The sequence below is a fragment of the Phyllobates terribilis genome, unplaced genomic scaffold, assembly GCF_046119375.1.
Source record: "Phyllobates terribilis strain yellow unplaced genomic scaffold, ASM4611937v1 Scaffold_147__1_contigs__length_4592116, whole genome shotgun sequence".
In the NCBI taxonomy this organism is placed as follows: domain Eukaryota; kingdom Metazoa; phylum Chordata; class Amphibia; order Anura; family Dendrobatidae; genus Phyllobates; species Phyllobates terribilis.
Genome location: NW_027362907.1, coordinates 601634 through 618360, shown reverse-complemented (window position 1 = coordinate 618360; position 16727 = coordinate 601634).

Here is a 16727-nt window from a genome sequence, read left to right as displayed (position 1 = left end):
GAGGAAGGCGATGTGGTCAGATGAGGCCAAAATTGAACTTTCTTGCCACCAAAGTAAACGCTATGTCTGGTGCCAAACCAACACAACTCATCACCCCAAGAACACTATCCCCACAGTGAAACATGGTGGTGTTAGCATCATACTATGGGGATGTTTTTCGACAGCAGGGATAGGGGAAATTGTTCAAGTCCAGGAAAAGATGGATCCAGCGAAATACATGGATATTTTCTGAGCAAAACCTGTTTCAGTCTGTCAGTGATTTGAGACTGGGACAGTGGTTCACCTTCCAAAAAGACAATGATCCAAAGCATACTGCTAAAGCAACACTCGAGTGATTTAAGGGAAAAAGTGTAAGGCTGTGTGCCCACGATGCGTTTTTTTTAAGCGTTTCCGCAGCGGCAAAAACGCTGCAGAAACGCATGGTAGAAGGCCAGCCATGGTCCCCAATGATAATTCGCATGTGCTCTGCACATGCTGTGGAAATTTCCGCTGCGGGTTATCATTGCGGAAAAAAACGCAGCACTACCAATTATTTTTTTTGCCGCCGTTGACTTGCATTGAAACGCACGGATTACGCATCACTGCATCTGTACATGCGGAATCCAAGCGTTTCAATGTGCGGATGGTACCCGGGTGTGGAGGACAGGAGACTCTCCTCCGGACCAGGGTACCATAGAACCTGTAAAAAAAAAGACTAAAATAAAAAATAAATATTATATTTACCTTCTGACGGCCCCCGCTGCGCTCATCCTCCCATGCCGGCAGTTCGCTATGGACTGAAGAACCTGCGCTGACGTCATAGTCATGTGATGGCAGGTCCTTCAGTGCAGTGTACCGCGAGCTGCCGGCAAGGGAGAACGGAGCGAAGCAAGACTTCGGGGGCCATCGGAAGGTAAGTATAGAATAATTTTTTTATTTTTAAACATTCTTTAAGGTCACACTATATAACACACATGGATTTATATAGTGTGACCAAGTTGTCAATCACTTTCCAAGTGATGCTAAAATCGCTTGAAAAGAACTTGTCAATCCGCATGCAGAAATGCATGTGAAGAACGCTTCACATCCGCATGTCCCTGGCAGTAAAAACGCATGTACAATCCGCATGCGTTTTTTCTGCCAGGGAGATGCAGAAACGCTCAGGAAAAATCCGGAGCATTTCTGCAACATGGGCACATAGCCTAAATGTTTTCTAGTGATAAAGCCCAGACTGTAATCCAATTGAGAATCTGTAGTCAGACTTGAAGATTGCTGTTCACCAGAGGAAATCATCTAACTTGAAGGAGATGGAGCAGTTTGGCCTTGAAGAATGGCCAAAAATCCCAGTGGCAAGAGGTAGAAAGCTCATAGAGACTTACCCAAAATTACCTTCAGCTGTAATTGCTGCGAAAGGAGCTTCTACTAAGTACTGACTTTAGACGGGTGAATAGTTATGCGCATTGAAGTTTTCAGGTATTTTGTCCTATTTGTTGTTTGCTTCACAACAAAAATAAAACCAAATGTTCAGAGCTGTAGGCATGTTCTTTACATGATCTCATGCAAAGCCTTTAAAAAACAATTAAATTCCAGGTTGTAAGGTAGAAAAACACAAAAACTGCGAAGGGGGTGAACACTTTTGCAAGCCACTGTATATCGGATTTTTATGGTTGGCTGCTGTCACACACTAAAGAAGTGTTCCCCAACTCCAATTTTTGCAAATTTATTAAAAAAGAAAAACTGAAATATCACATGGTCATAAGTGTTCAGACCCTTTGCTCAGACACTCTTATTTAAGTCACATGCTGTCCATTTCCTTGTGATCCTCCTTGAGATGGTTCTACTCCTTCATTGGATTCCAGCTGTGTTTAATTAAACTGATAGGACTTGATTTGGAAAGGTACACACAAGATCTTACAGCTCAAAGTACATGTCAGACCAAATGAGAATCCTGAGCTCAAAGAAACTGCCCAAGGAGCTCAGAGACAGAATTGAGGCAAAGCATAGATCTGGCCAAGATTACAAAAGAATGTCTGCATTACTCAAGGTTCCTAAGAGCACAGTGGCCTCCATAATCCTTAAATGGAAGAAGTTTGAGACCACCAGAAGTCTTCCTAGACCTGGCCATCCAGCCAAACTGAGCAATCGTGGGAGAAGAGCCTTGGTGAGAGAGATAAAGAGGAACCCCAAGATCACTGTGGCTGAGCTTCAGAGATGCAGTAGGGAGATGGGAGAAAGTTCCACAAAGTCAACTATCATTGCAGCCCTCCACCAGTCACGCCTTTATGGCAGAATGGCCCGACGGAAACCTCTGCTCAGTGCAAGACATATTAACGCCCGCATAAAGTTTGCTCAAAAACACATGAAGGACTCCTAGACTATGAGAAATAAGATTCTCTGGTCTGATGAGACAAAGATAGAACTTTTTGGTGGTAATTCTAAGTGGTATGTGTGCAGAAAACCAGGCACTACTCATCACCTGCCCAATACAATCCCAACTGTGAAACATGGTGGTGGCAGCATCATGCTATGGGGGTGTTTTTCAGCTGCAGGGACAGGATGATTGGTTGCAATTGAAGGAAACATGAATGCGGCCAAGTACAGAGATATTGTGGATGAAAACCTCTTCCAGAATGCTCTGTACCTAAGACTTGGCTGAAGGTTCACCTTCCAACAACACAATGGCCCTAAGCACACAGCTAAAATAACAAATGAGAGGCTTCAGAACAAATCTGTGACCATTCTTGACTGGCCGAGCCAGAGCCCTGACCTAAACCCAATTGAGCATCTCTGGAGAGACCTGAAAATGGCTGTCCACTAACGTTCACCATCCAACCTGACGGAACTGGAGAGGATCTGCAAGGAAGAATGGCAGAGGATCCCCAAATCCAGGTGTGAAAAACTTGTTGCATCATTCCCAAGAAGACTCATGGCTGTACCAGCTCAAAAGGGTCTTTCTACTCAATACTGAGCAAAGGGTCTGAATACTTATGACCATGTGATATTTCAGTTTTTCTTTTTTAATAAATTTGCAAACATTTCTGCATTTCTGTTTATGTTCAGTCAAGATGGGGTGCAGAGTGTACTTTAATGAGAAAAAAATGAACTTTTTAGAATTTACCAAATGGCTACAATGAAACAAAGAGTGAAAAATTTAAAGGGGTCTGAATACTTTCTGTACCCACTGTACCTTTAATAAAACCTATAAAAATTTTGGAATAAAATATAAAGTCACATATTTCATTATACCATCTGAATTTTCGTAAAATGTCTTACCTCTATAATAGGTGCGGTCAGAAGGTCCGCTTGCACTGCAGATTTAAAAAAAAAAAAACACATTACTACATGCTTGTAAGAAATAATAACTACAATAAAAAAGCTTCTTTCCTTGAAGGGAATTTGTCATGTGAAAAAACGAAATTAGCCTGCACATATGGGGATAATCTCTATGTTAATACTATTCTGAACCCGCCCGGCGCCGACACTTAATCCCCTGCTGTTGGGAGGAAATGAACTTTATTTCTCCCAGCATCCATTGGGTTTCCATCTCGGGAGTGGCACAGGTGTAGGTTCAGTCACCACTCTGTGTATAGTGAGCCGTGGCGGTAACCACATCACTGGCACTGACTGAAAGCAGCTCAGCATTACTCAGTGCCGGGGATGCGGTTACAGCTGCCCTCTCTATACACAGAGCGGTGACTGAACCACGCCGGCACCATCCCGGTGACTGAACCCAGAACACTACCGGGAGGAATAAAGTTCATTTCCTCCTGAGAGCGGGGGTCTAAGTGCAGTGCAGGTTCAGGATGCTATTACTCTGCAGATTAACCCCATATCTGCAGATAAATAGCTTTTTTTCACGTCACAGGTTCCCTTTAAGGAACAAAAAAAATATATTACATCAGGGGAGAACCTAGAAACACCAAGGTGCATTCTGATCATAGGGAAAACAACCACAAACCAATGTTCAAGAAGAAGCAAATAGAGGACAATATATCCGCATGCATTTAGCCGTGTGAGATGCCACCAGTAGCAGTGCAGGAAGGATTGTCAAATTTGGTGACAGATCCACTTTAACCATTCACATGCACAGACATGAACTAAGGAAATTTTACATGTAGAACTTTACGATATATGAAAAAAAGAGGATAGTCCCTTGCGTAATAAGTTACAAAGTGAAGAAAAAGTAACAGCATCGAAGGGGTTCCCTATAAAGGGATGCTCATGTACAGTACCAATAAAAAGTTTAACAACAACAGTTCACGCAATAATTTTCATTCATTTTATTGGAATGTGCTAATAGGTCCCTTCATAGGTCCCTCACGAACGATGACGTTACTAAGTTACTGATGTCATCGCTCGTGAGACATGACCAGGAGTGATCTGTGAAGTGTCGTTCTCAGAATGACGCACCAAAGGTTGCTGTACAGAATCGCGAGACGTCGTGGGAACCCCAATGGGTTACATCACAGCAGCAGGAATTATTATTAATAATAAATTGGTGAATGAGGGAATGTTTCTTGTTTTCATTTAGTTAACTCTCTTTTTATGTCTTTCAGGTTCCCATTTTTGGACTACTTCTAATTGGCTGGATTACGTCGGATCTTCATGTTGATGTTTTTGCTTTTTAATAAATTGGCGAGCAAGGTGTGTGGGAGTGTTTTTTAAAATAAACGATTTTTTACTGTGGTTTTTTTTATGACTACTGGATTGGTAATGGGGGTGTCTGATAGACAACTCTCCATTAATAACCCTTAGGCTTGTTGCTCACTGACATTACAAAGCTGACATCCACCCCATAAACTATTACCCCAATTGCCACCGCACCAGGGCAATCGAGAAGAGTCGGCAAAGTGCCCAAATTGGCGCATCTCATGGATGCGTCAATTCTGGGGCGGCTGAGAGCTTTAATTTTTGGGCTGGGAAAGGGCCAATATCCATGGATCTTCCAAGCTTGATAATGTAAGCCCTGTCTCCTTTACCTAGGCTGGGTATCAAAAGTAGGGGGGACCCCGCGTCATTTTTTAAAATTATTTATGACATACATGTGTTTTTGGGTGCGTTGGCGAGGAGTAAATGCACTTTAACCCCTTTCTGACATTGTCAGTAATAGTACGTCCCTGCGCCCTGGTACTTATGGACCAGGTACCTACGATTACGCACAATGTGATCGCGCCCGCACAGAGGCTGTGCATTTCCGGGGCAAGCAGAGTTAAGAGCGCCCCTCTAACCTTGAATACCATGACAACATCTGGGTCACCAGGCATCAGGAAGATGGATAGAGCGTGTGCAATGCACGATTTATCTAACTTGTGCCAGTGCAGGGCTGACAGACTTCATAGCACAAGGATGCTACTGCATCCCTATGCTTTAAAGGCAATCAGGCTGCAAAAAATGAAAGTCCCCTAGTGCGACAAAGTGTAAAAGTGAAAAACAGTATCAGAAAGTGAAAAAAAATAGTAAAAATATAAAAAAAAAAAAGAATAAATCCAAAAAAAATTAAAATATTCTGTACCCATAAATAAATATTATTATGAAAAAAAAACAACTATTAGAAGAACACATATTTGGCATTGCGGTGCCCGGAAAGACCTGTCCTATAAAACTAAAAAACTAAAAATAAAATATAAAAAACTAATCAAAAAACTATGCTTTATCATCATACCGCCAAACAAAAAAAAGTGATTAAAAAGACGAATGTGGGGGCGTGGCCTGGCTATGGAGGAGTGAAGTTGCAGGGTTGTTTGCTCCCGTCCCTGGCCCAGCTTCGGGGCATGCCTACCACATCAAATCGAGCCAAAATACTGCCAATGCCGGCAAAAAAGAAACGGAACATAACACAGACCAGTGTTACCCAGCGGGCATCTCCAACGAACATTACACGCTATCTGAGAAGCACTGCACCTGCTTCCCCTGCACAAGCGGGATCTAAGATGGCGTCGGCGGGCCCTGCACAGCGCTCCTCGGCTCCTGCATCGGAGGCTCTGAGCCCACGTGGTAAACGCTCCCCATCAAGATCAACAGACCGGACGATACCTCTCAGGCGTGGGAGAACACAGGAGGCCTCACCGTCGCAGCTACGGAGGACCCCCCCCAGTCCAAGATGGCGGACCCTGGTTTCGCGCCTCCGGGATTCAGGTGCGTGGTGGGGGATAGCTCCGTGCTCCAACCCTCGGACACTTCAGACTCGGCAGAGCTTACCTCTGCTGCGGGTCCGGACTTACAGAGACCCCAATGGTCCACTGATGACCAGAGATCCCCTGAGAGAGGCTCCTTTCCCACATTATTACGCTCTCCCTCTCCTGGCTGCTCAGAGGAGAGCCAACAGGATGATTTATCTCAGCATGAGGCAGTGTGGAGAGATCTCAAAGCTATCCCAACCAGGGAGGACATGGAGTCCTATTTGTCCAGACTGGAGTCCTCCTACAGAGCTGAAACTGCTGCCATTAGAGGGGACATGCAAGAGTTAACAGAAAAAGTGTCTGCTGCTGAGTCACACACAGCATCCATCGCCCAACAAGTTAAATCCCATGAACAAACTTTGTCCTCCCACTCATACCAACTGGAATATCTAACAGATTTGATAGACGATATTGAGAACAGAGAAAGGAGCAATAATATTAGGATTAGAGGACTTCCAGAGACAATTGAGCACAATAAATTGGATGAGACACTGCGCCATTTGTTCAACTCTATTCTGGGTCGGCCCTTAGAGAGTGAGTTGGAGTTAGACAGGGCCCATAGATCCCTGGGTCCCAGACCCTCTGACATGTCAAAACATCGAGATGTGATTTGCCGGGTTCATAAATACAAAATCAAAGAAAGCATCTTAATAAAGGCCAGAAAAATAGATTCTATTCTATATCAAGATCATCCTGTACAACTCATGTCTGATTTATCACGTCACTCACTTCAGAAGAGGAGGACATTAAGACCTCTATTAGAGGTTTTAAGACAGCAGAACATATTATATTCTTGGGGTTTCCCTTTCCGCCTACAAGTCCGCCATTCTGGGGTTTTACATGTGGTACGCTGCCCTGGAGACATCTAGGCTTTTGTTAAGGGCTTGGGGATCCCCCTCGTATCTATATCATCAGAGGACTGGCCAAGTCTCCCGGGAGGCCCCAAGTCGGATCTCAATCCACAATCACAAAAAGTGACAAGAAACAAAGCCAGAGAAGAATCTAGAAGAGAGATCAATAGGAAACACGTTTCGCATCCCCCAGATTGAAACATCTCTCACAAAAAGGACCTGTGGTCAATTCTCTAGCCCTCAGTGCTAGTCAAGCTGGTGAAAGACATTAGAATGTTATGTTCCTCTAAAATGTTGGTGAAAGACATTAGAATGTTATATTCCTCTAAAATGTTCTCAACGTAGAATATAGTTGATATTTTGAATACCTCACATATGTGACTGGATATCAGTGACAAAACTAATTGTACTGTGTCAATAGTATTCAGTTCTTGGGAGGTACAGATATTATCTCATAAGGTTATGTGATATATTGATTTGAAATTTAATATAGTGATAAGCAGATGTTAATCTATGTCAGTTTTTGGCTGCCTTTATATCAAAGTTTTAGTACAAAAGGTTTGGCCTGTTGTTTGGGCTTGGGGGGGACGGCTCCTCGGTAGAAAGCCCATTCTCTCAAGGGGTTTACACACTGCTGGCAGGTGTAAAATAGACTCATCTCCCCTCATCAGATTGTTTTCTTTATTCTAATTTTATTTTTGTTCCCCTTTCCTCTTTCTCGTCCCTTTCTTTATATTTCCGTCTTCCATCTTACCCCACCCCCTTCCTCACCCTTGGTAATCATGTCATCTATTAAAGTAGGTTCATTGAATGTAAGAGGCTTTAATGTCCCACAGAAACGTTCTGAAATTTTATACTCTATGCACAAACAAAAAGTTCAGGTTCTTATGTTACAAGAGATGCATTTTAAAATGGGGCATGTGCCTGTTCTTGGTGATAGGTATTATTCTCGATGGTTTCACAGCACTAATCCGGATTCACGCTCTAAGGGTGTATCCATAGCCATACACAAATCGTTGGCTTACACTTTCATGGATTCCCTCATTGATGATAAAGGCAGATATGTGTTTTTAAAACTTAAAATAGCGGAATCAATATATACAATAGCAAATTGGTACCTCCCTAACAAAGATCAGATCCCCACGTGTAGGTCCTTTCTAACATCCCTCTCTGAATTTGCAGAAGGTATTCTGATTGCATGTGGAGACTTTAACTTCACATGGAATCCCGCGCTAGATTCATCCTCAGGAAGGGGTGTTGTCCCTTCGAGAAGGCTCCGATCACTGAAGCGGGCCATCCACGCCCTCAGATTGACAGACGTTTGGCGAATCTTGAATCCTCAGGGTAAGGATTACACATATTTTTCTCCTGCGCATGGTTCATATAGTCGCATTGATTTCTTCCTGTTGAGTCATCACGCTCTTTCTTTAAACCCATCTGCCACAATAGGCGACATGTTGTGGTCTGATCATGCTCCAATTTTTCTATCCCTATCTATTCCTTCCTCTGTCCGACGCTCGTGGACATGGAAAATGAATGATCACCTTCTCAAGGATAGTATCTGTATGACAGAATTAAAAGATTCTGTTGATTCTTTTATGCAAATTCACAAAACAGATCAGACCTCAACTCCTCTGCAATGGGAAACTCTAAAATGTGTCATGAGAGGCGTGTTGATTAAACATGGTTCAAGACTCAAAATAGAAAGAACACAGAGGGTGAATGACCTGTTGAGACAGATACACATATTGGAGACATCGCACAAACATACATTGTCACCTAATACACTTGCAGAACTATCAAAAAAAAGGAATGATCTTAAGATCTTGCTTGAGCAAAAGTATCTAAGACACAGGGAGCAAACTAAAAGTTTTTTTTATGAATCGTCGGATAAATGTGGACGGGCACTCTCAAGATTGCTTCATCCTCGTTCTGTGGCAACATACGTTCCATATATCAAGAAACAGAATGGGGAGGATGCCCATAACCCTACAGAAATTATCGAGATATTTCGCTCATACTATGAGAAGTTATAGAATATTAAAGGGCAATATTCTGATCTCTCTCCCAGTGACCTAACTGCCCGAATTAAAGAGTATATACAGGATACTTCTTTACCATCTTTAGATAGCCAGGTCTCTGGGGAACTGGAAAAAGACATCACGGAGGAGGAGGTCAATCTTGCTATTCAATCTACACCATCTGGTAAAAGTCCTGGCCCAGACGGATTTACCCCAGCATTCTATAAGTCCCTTAAAACTCAACTATCCCCTATTATGCATAAAACATTTAACTCACTAAATGATAAGACGTGCTTCGTCCCCCAATCATTGGAAGCCCATATTAGTATCCTTCCTAAACAGGGTAAAGATCTTACAAACACGGCTAATTATAGACCCATATCATTAATAAACGTAGACATTAAAATACTCTCCAAAATTCTAGCAGAAAGACTGGCCCCATTGTTACCCTCCCTTATAAACACAGATCAAGTAGGATTTATTCAGGGCCGAGAGGCAAGAGATAACACCATTAAGACTATGTTGCTAATCTCCAAAGCTAAAAGCAATTCCTACCTATGGGCCTTTTATCTGTTGATGCAGAGAAGGCCTTTGAAAGGGTTCATTGGCAATTTATGAAGGAAGCACAAAGCCAAATAGGCATTGGATCACAATTTTTACAGTTGATTTTCTCCTTGTATTCAGGTCCTACTGCCAGAGTTAGGGTTAATGGAACCCTGTCCTCACCCTTTAAGATACAAAATGGGACTAGACAGGAGTGCCCTCTGTCCCCCCTTCTGTACGTGATAGTGATGGAACACCTGGCCAACGCTATAAGGAAAAATAGTAGTATTCAAGGGGTTAAAATAGGTACAAGGACTTATAAGACAGCATTATATGCAGATGATCTCCTCCTCTATGTATCTCAACCTCAGACATCTCTTCCTTCATTAATGAAGGAGTTTGACAGATTTGGGTTCCTGAGTAATTTCAAAGTTAATTACTCAAAATCGGAGGCATTAAACGTGTCATTGCCACAGAGAGAGGTTAGACAGGTGATGGACAACTTCCCTTTTAAGTGGAAATCGGAGGCGATAAAATACCTGGGAGTGCTCGTTTCTTCTGATTCATCAAAAATGTATGCGCTAAACTACCAGTCTCTCTTGGACCGTACATGTAAAGATTTACTAAATTACAGTAAACTGAGAATGTCCTGGTTTGGCAAAATGAATGCCGTAAAAATGGATATACTTCCCCGTTTTTTATAGATTTTTCAAACTGTCCCTATCTCTCCCCCATGCAGCTTTTTCAGCAGATTACGTACAGTATTAACTAGGTTTGTGTGGGGTAAAGGTAGACCTAGGATAAGTATGCAGACTTTAAACCGCCCTAAAGCAGCTGGTGGAGCTGGATTTCCGAATTTTAAAACATACTTTCAAGCCTCTGCTTTGGGTCGCCTTCTAGACTGGCACTATAATTCTTTGACAAAGCAATGGGTCACTGTTGAGCAGGAGGGAGTAGTTGTTCCTTTGAAGCACCTTCCTTGGCTCTTCGCCTCAGATGTTTCCTCAATTGGAGGTTTATCTGAATTGACTAGGGGTACAAAAAAAATTTGGCATGCAATTATGAAAAAACACTTTTCCTCTAGTACAATCAGCCCTCTTATGCCATTATTCTCCAATCCCTCCTTCCCTCCTGGATATTTGAGGGATTCTTTCATGGGATGGAGAGCTAGGGAGGATGTTCGCCTTCTGCAGATATTCGAAAATGGTAGATTTCCGTCATTCAATACAATACAAGACAGGTATCCGTCTAGAAAACTCCAGTGGTTGGAATATCTACAGTTACAATCGTTTTTATCGTCTAGGGGGACAGTGCCCCTGTTCCAGTGTACACCATCTTCCTTTGAGAGACTGTTTTTGCAGGAATCTCCTCCCAATCATGTAATATCCATGCTTTATAATTGTCTGATAGGGGTAAATATCTCAGGAAAGCTTAATTTTCAACATAAGTGGGAACAGGAATTGGGACATATCATACCCTCGTCAGACTGGGAAAAAAGTTTCTTGTTTACACACAAAATGTCAGGTGCAAATTATGCGCAGGAGAAAAATTTCAAAATTATGGCAAGATGGTACCGGTATCCTGTGAAACTCCACTCCATGTTTCCGGCAACTTCAGACATGTGTTGGCGATGTGGAGTGGAAAAGGGATCTATGCTCCACATCTGGTGGGAATGTAGTCGGATCAAACCTCTGTGGGATAAAATATTCTCCAACTATAACCTAATTACTGGAAATAGGGTTGAGAACTGCCCTGAGATAGCCCTACTTTCCATTCTGCCTTCATCGATTAGATCCCAAAAAAAAGATATTTTAAGATTTTGTTTAACAGCAGCTCGTGCGGTGATTCCACGTTATTGGAGGTCACCTCAAATCCCCCCAATCTCAGAGTGGTACAATGAAATGGCTAATATCTGCAGAATGGAGGAGCTTTCTGCTGATTTCAATGATTGTGCGGATAAATTCATGAAGATCTGGAGTGTTTGGATCTTGTTTCAAGACTCGTCGGAGTTCCACGGGCTATTTGGGTAAAAACTGATGAATAGGCGAATTGGATCCGGATTGGTGCTGGAGATGATTAGTGAAATTAAAATGGAACCTTAGCTCAGACTCCCCTGCCCCGTTCCCATTCCTTAAACCCTTCTCTCCTTTCCTATCTTCACTTTCTTATTACTTCTTCTCCTGCTCCCCCCCCCCTCCCCCTTTTTTTTTTTTTTCTTTTCTCCCGTTTTGGTAGTGTTGATATTTGATATATGTTCTTGGTTCCATTGTTGGAACAGATAAAAGTAAGCTTATACTGCTGGATAAAGGTGCTTCAGTCTTATAAGAAAAATAGTACATATGTGAATATACAATGTTCTGACCGTCGAGACTGAGCACTGGCTTCTACTGATGTTGATTTTGTATGTTTATGTCTTTTCTTATTTCAATAAAAAGAGATTATACTAAAAAGACGAATGTAAATAAAAATAGTACCACTGAAAATGTCATCTTGTCCTGCAAAAAAATAAGCTGCCATACAGCTCCATCAGCCAAAAAATCTCGGGTATACACGGAGAATTGCAGATGCTCGAGTGACATGCTCGAGTTTCCACCCCATATGTTTTGCGGCTGTTATACAGACAAAAAAAACTTGCAGGGATTGCCTGCCATGCACGAGCGATCCCCGCATGTTTTTCTTTTGGGTGTCTAACAACCGTGAAACATGAGGGGCGGGGGACTCGAGCATGTCACTCGTGCACCCGCAATACATGGTGCTTACCCGATGCAAACTCAAGTAGCAAGCACATGCGCTCAATACTAATGACAACTTATTCAATATGATGACCTAATGGGTATCAAATTCTGTGTCGTACCTCTGGGTTCAAAATGTTCACTATAACCCTTGATAAAATCCTTGAGGGGTCTAGTTTCTAAAATAGGGTCATTTGTGGGGGGTTTCCACTGTTTAGGCGCATCAGCGGCTCTCCAAACGTGACATGGCATACGCTCTCGATTCCAGCCAATTTTGCGTTCAAAAAGTCACACCGTGCTCCTTCCCTTCTGAACCCTACCGTGCGCTTAAACAGTGTATTTTCCCCATATATGGGGTATCGCTGTACTCAGGAGAAATTGCACAACAGTTTTTGGGGTCCATTTTCTCCTCTTACCCTTGTGAAAATAAAAACATTTGGGGCTAAAACATCATTTTTGTGGAAAAAGTGATTTTTTCATTTTCCTAAAAAGTGATTTCTTTATTTTTAAGAGTGCTCATCACGCATCAAGAGAAGTTCCTTGAGGGGTCTAGTTTCCAAAATGGGGTCACTTGTGGGGGGTTTCCACTGTTTAGGCACATCAGTGACTCTCCAAACCCGACATGGCATCCCCAAATTATTCAAGCAAATTTTACATTCAAAAAGTCAAATGGCGCTCCTTCCCTTCTGAGCCCTGCCGTGTGCCCAAACAGTGGTTTCCCCCCACATATGGGGTAACGGCTTCTTCAGGAGAAATGCACAACAAATGTAGTGGTTCATTTTTTCCTGTTGAAAACCCTTGTGAATGAAAATAAGAAAATTTGAGTCTAATATAACATTTTTGTGAAAAAAGAAAGGTAAAAATGTTCATTGTTTTCTTCCACATTCCAAAAAATCCTGTGAAGCACCTGGAAGGTTAATAAACTACTTGAATGTGGTTTTGAGCACCTTGAAGGTTGCAGTTTTTAGAATGGTGTCACTTTTGGGTATTTTCTGTCATTAAGGGCCCTCAAAGTCGCTGGTCAATTTTTAACCCATTTTAACCCATTTTTAAAAAATGTTGGTTCCAAAATTGTGCTGATGTAAAGTAGACATGTGGGAAATGTTATTTAGTGGGTGTGTCCAGATGAGGAGCTGAGCGGCCGCACATAGACCCAGCTCCGAGCTTCCACCGTCGAATAGCGGCTCACAGCGCAAAAAAAAGTAGAGGACTACCTTAATATCGTGCAGCACAAGCTCCGGTACACTTTGGGCGGCGATGGGGCGCACCACAAAGAGCAGAGATGTGGCACAGGGCAGGATCTCAGTCTTTGTGCCGACACCCTGTAAAATCCAAGATGGCTGCCGTAGAACTCATCATGCAGCCAGAGTCGGTGCAGAACGCTCCATGAGGTCTGATCCTCTGCTATCGGGTCAGACCTCACCTAATAAAGAGCGGTTATAGTCCGAGACCAGCACAGGAACATCACCCCCTGACAGAGGACCCATGTGGATCGCCATCCTGCAGCCCAGAGACCTCCAGACACCAAACAGCAAGTATCAAATGCACCTGACACATGGCACAGCTCTGCCCCCATTACAGAGACCACACTGAAGTCCCTTTTAGGGGATCTTAAACAGGGCATACACAGTGATATTACCTCCACCTTCACTGCATTACAGAAAGACATTGTGCACATTGGAGATAGAAAAGCACATATTAAGGAGAAGTTGGAGGAGTTCACTACTGCTCACAATAATCTGGTCGACGCTAATAATGAGGCAGATGAGGAGATTAATGCACGGAGATTAAAGTTGGCGGATATGGAGAACCGCTTCAGACGCAACAATCTACATTTTAGAGGGATACCGGAGAGTATTGCTGCAGACGCACTGAAGGAGTTCCTAAAGGACTTTTTTACTGAATTAATCCTTGAAAAGTATCAGCGGAACCTTCTAATAGACAGGGCGCACAGGATCCCCAAACCCAAAAGTGCCCCCACCTCTGCACCCAGAGATGTAATTGCCCGGCTTCACTTTTTCCACTTTAAAGAAGCCATAACCAAAGACGCGGCGGGAAATCCAGAGCTTCCGGACAGGTTCAGGAGCATCATGATGTTCACTGATCTGTCTGCTGCCACCCTGAACAGGAGGTGCGAGTTTTCTACAGCGACCAAAATCCTGCAAGACAACGAGATCGTGTACAAGTGGGGCTACCCTGGAAGCTGATCATGACTAAGAAAGGAGTCACACATGTCCTGACATCTCCTCGGCAGGGAATGACTCTGATGCAGAAGTGGTCGCTGGCGACTGTGGCAGAAGGGACAAGTTCTCTAATAAAGAAGAAGAAACCGCCGATGTTGAGGAAGGAGTGGATCTGAACAAGCAGCAAGCTTACTTTCCTAACCGTTGTACCCTCAATTTAGTTGCTCTGCCTAGATCTTTTATTATTTTTTTTTGAGCAGATCATACAACTATTTTTTCCAATACTCTGCGGTAGCACGAGAAAAATATTTTTTCATTCTCACTTCCCCTTGTTGTATACTGGATAGCACGGCATGTCCAGTAGGTTCACTTAGAACCGGACTCTATTCTTGGAACTGTTATAGTTATTTATATCTTTTGAGATTTGTATTTTGTTATTTCCCCATTCTTCCCTAACTGTCTAGTGGTGACATATAGATTTTCTCTGTATTTTGTATATGGTACTTCACATTTCCAATATCAATGTGAAAGGGTTAAATAGTCTGTTTAACCCCTTAATGACCTTGCGATTTTCCGTTTTAATTTTTTGCTCCCCTTCTTCCAAGAGCCATAACTTTTATATTTTTCGCTCAATATGGTCATGTGAGGGCTTATTTTTTGCGGGACAAGTTGTACTTTTGAACGACATCACTAGTTCTTACCATATCATGTACTAGAAAACGGGAAAAAAATTCCAAGTGCGGTGAAATAGCAAAACAAAATGTTTTTTTTTTTTACCACATTCACTGAATACTAAAACTGACCTGCTATTATTATTCTCTGTGTTATTACGAGTTCGTAGATACCACACTTGTATAGGTTCTTTTTATTTAAGTGGTGAAAAAAAAATCCAAAGTTTCCTTATAGAAAAAAGCCACGCCATTTCCGAGACCCTGGGCATCTCCATTTTTCGGAATCTAGGGCCAGGTGATGGCTTATTTTTTGCGCGTCGAGCTGACGTTTTTATTGATACTATTTTGGGTTAGATCGGCTTTGCTGCATACAGGAGATGAGCAGATCGCCTATATGCAGCAGAATTGTTCACTTGCTATGAGCATCAACTACTGGCCGGCGGCGCTCATAGCAATCAGGACATGACAACCACTGGGGTCTGCTGCAGACCGCGGGTTGTCATGCCAACCCATCGGTGACCCGCGATCATGTGATGGGAACACCGATGGGCGGGGCTAATGCCAAGATTGACAGCGACATTTAACTGGTTAACAGCTGGGGGTGGATCGCGATTCCACCCGCGGCTGTTGCGAGCACATGTCAGTTGTATAAATCACTGGTTCAGTGCAGGCTGAGCGCCGGGGCCCGTGCTGAACCGGGTATGATGACCTGGGGCGAACTAGTATGCCCCAGGTCATAAAGGGGTTAAAAGATCTCTACTATGGAGAGAGGCCCGACTGTGTGTTCAAGAAACTCACTTAAACAGTGTTGACGTACACAGGTTGCAGAACAGAAACTTCCCAATGTGTTTCACTCTCACGCAATTGGTAAAAAAGGGGAGTAGTAATAGTGATAAAAAACACCATCGCCTTCCAATTGATCAACAGCATTGTAGACAATGAAGGCAGATACATCATCTTAGTATGCAGAAGAAATAACAAAATTTACACGATCGCCTCCAAATATGCCCCTAATTCCAAGCAGATTTCCTTTGTTAAGGAAAGTTTAGCGGTAATAACAGATGCAAAAAAAAGAGCCCTGCTGGTGCGCAGGGATTTTAATATCACCTCATGCCAGGCATAGACAAATCTGTACATCCTCAAAAAAAGAAAAAGCTCGTTCTCTTTCTCAGACTCTCTTGGCGTAAGAACTCTACGATGTTTGGCGAGTTTTGCACACCTCCGTACGTGATTACACGTTCTATTCACATTCACACAAGGGCTACTCAAGAATCGACCTAATTCTTACAGATAAATGGTTATTACATGACATCCAAAAGCCACGATAGGTAACATCACATGGTCAGACCATGCCCATCTCGTAACACATTAAAGAGGGATACAACTACACGACATACTCCCCATGGAGAGTAAATAATTACCTAATCGCAACACATAAAATTAGGCCCCAACTGCAGGAGACCTTGAAAGAATATTTTATAATTAATAATACACTCAACGTGTCCGCATCAACAGTATGGTATGCTCATGAGGCTTATATTAGAGGAAAACTAATTCAAATAGCATCC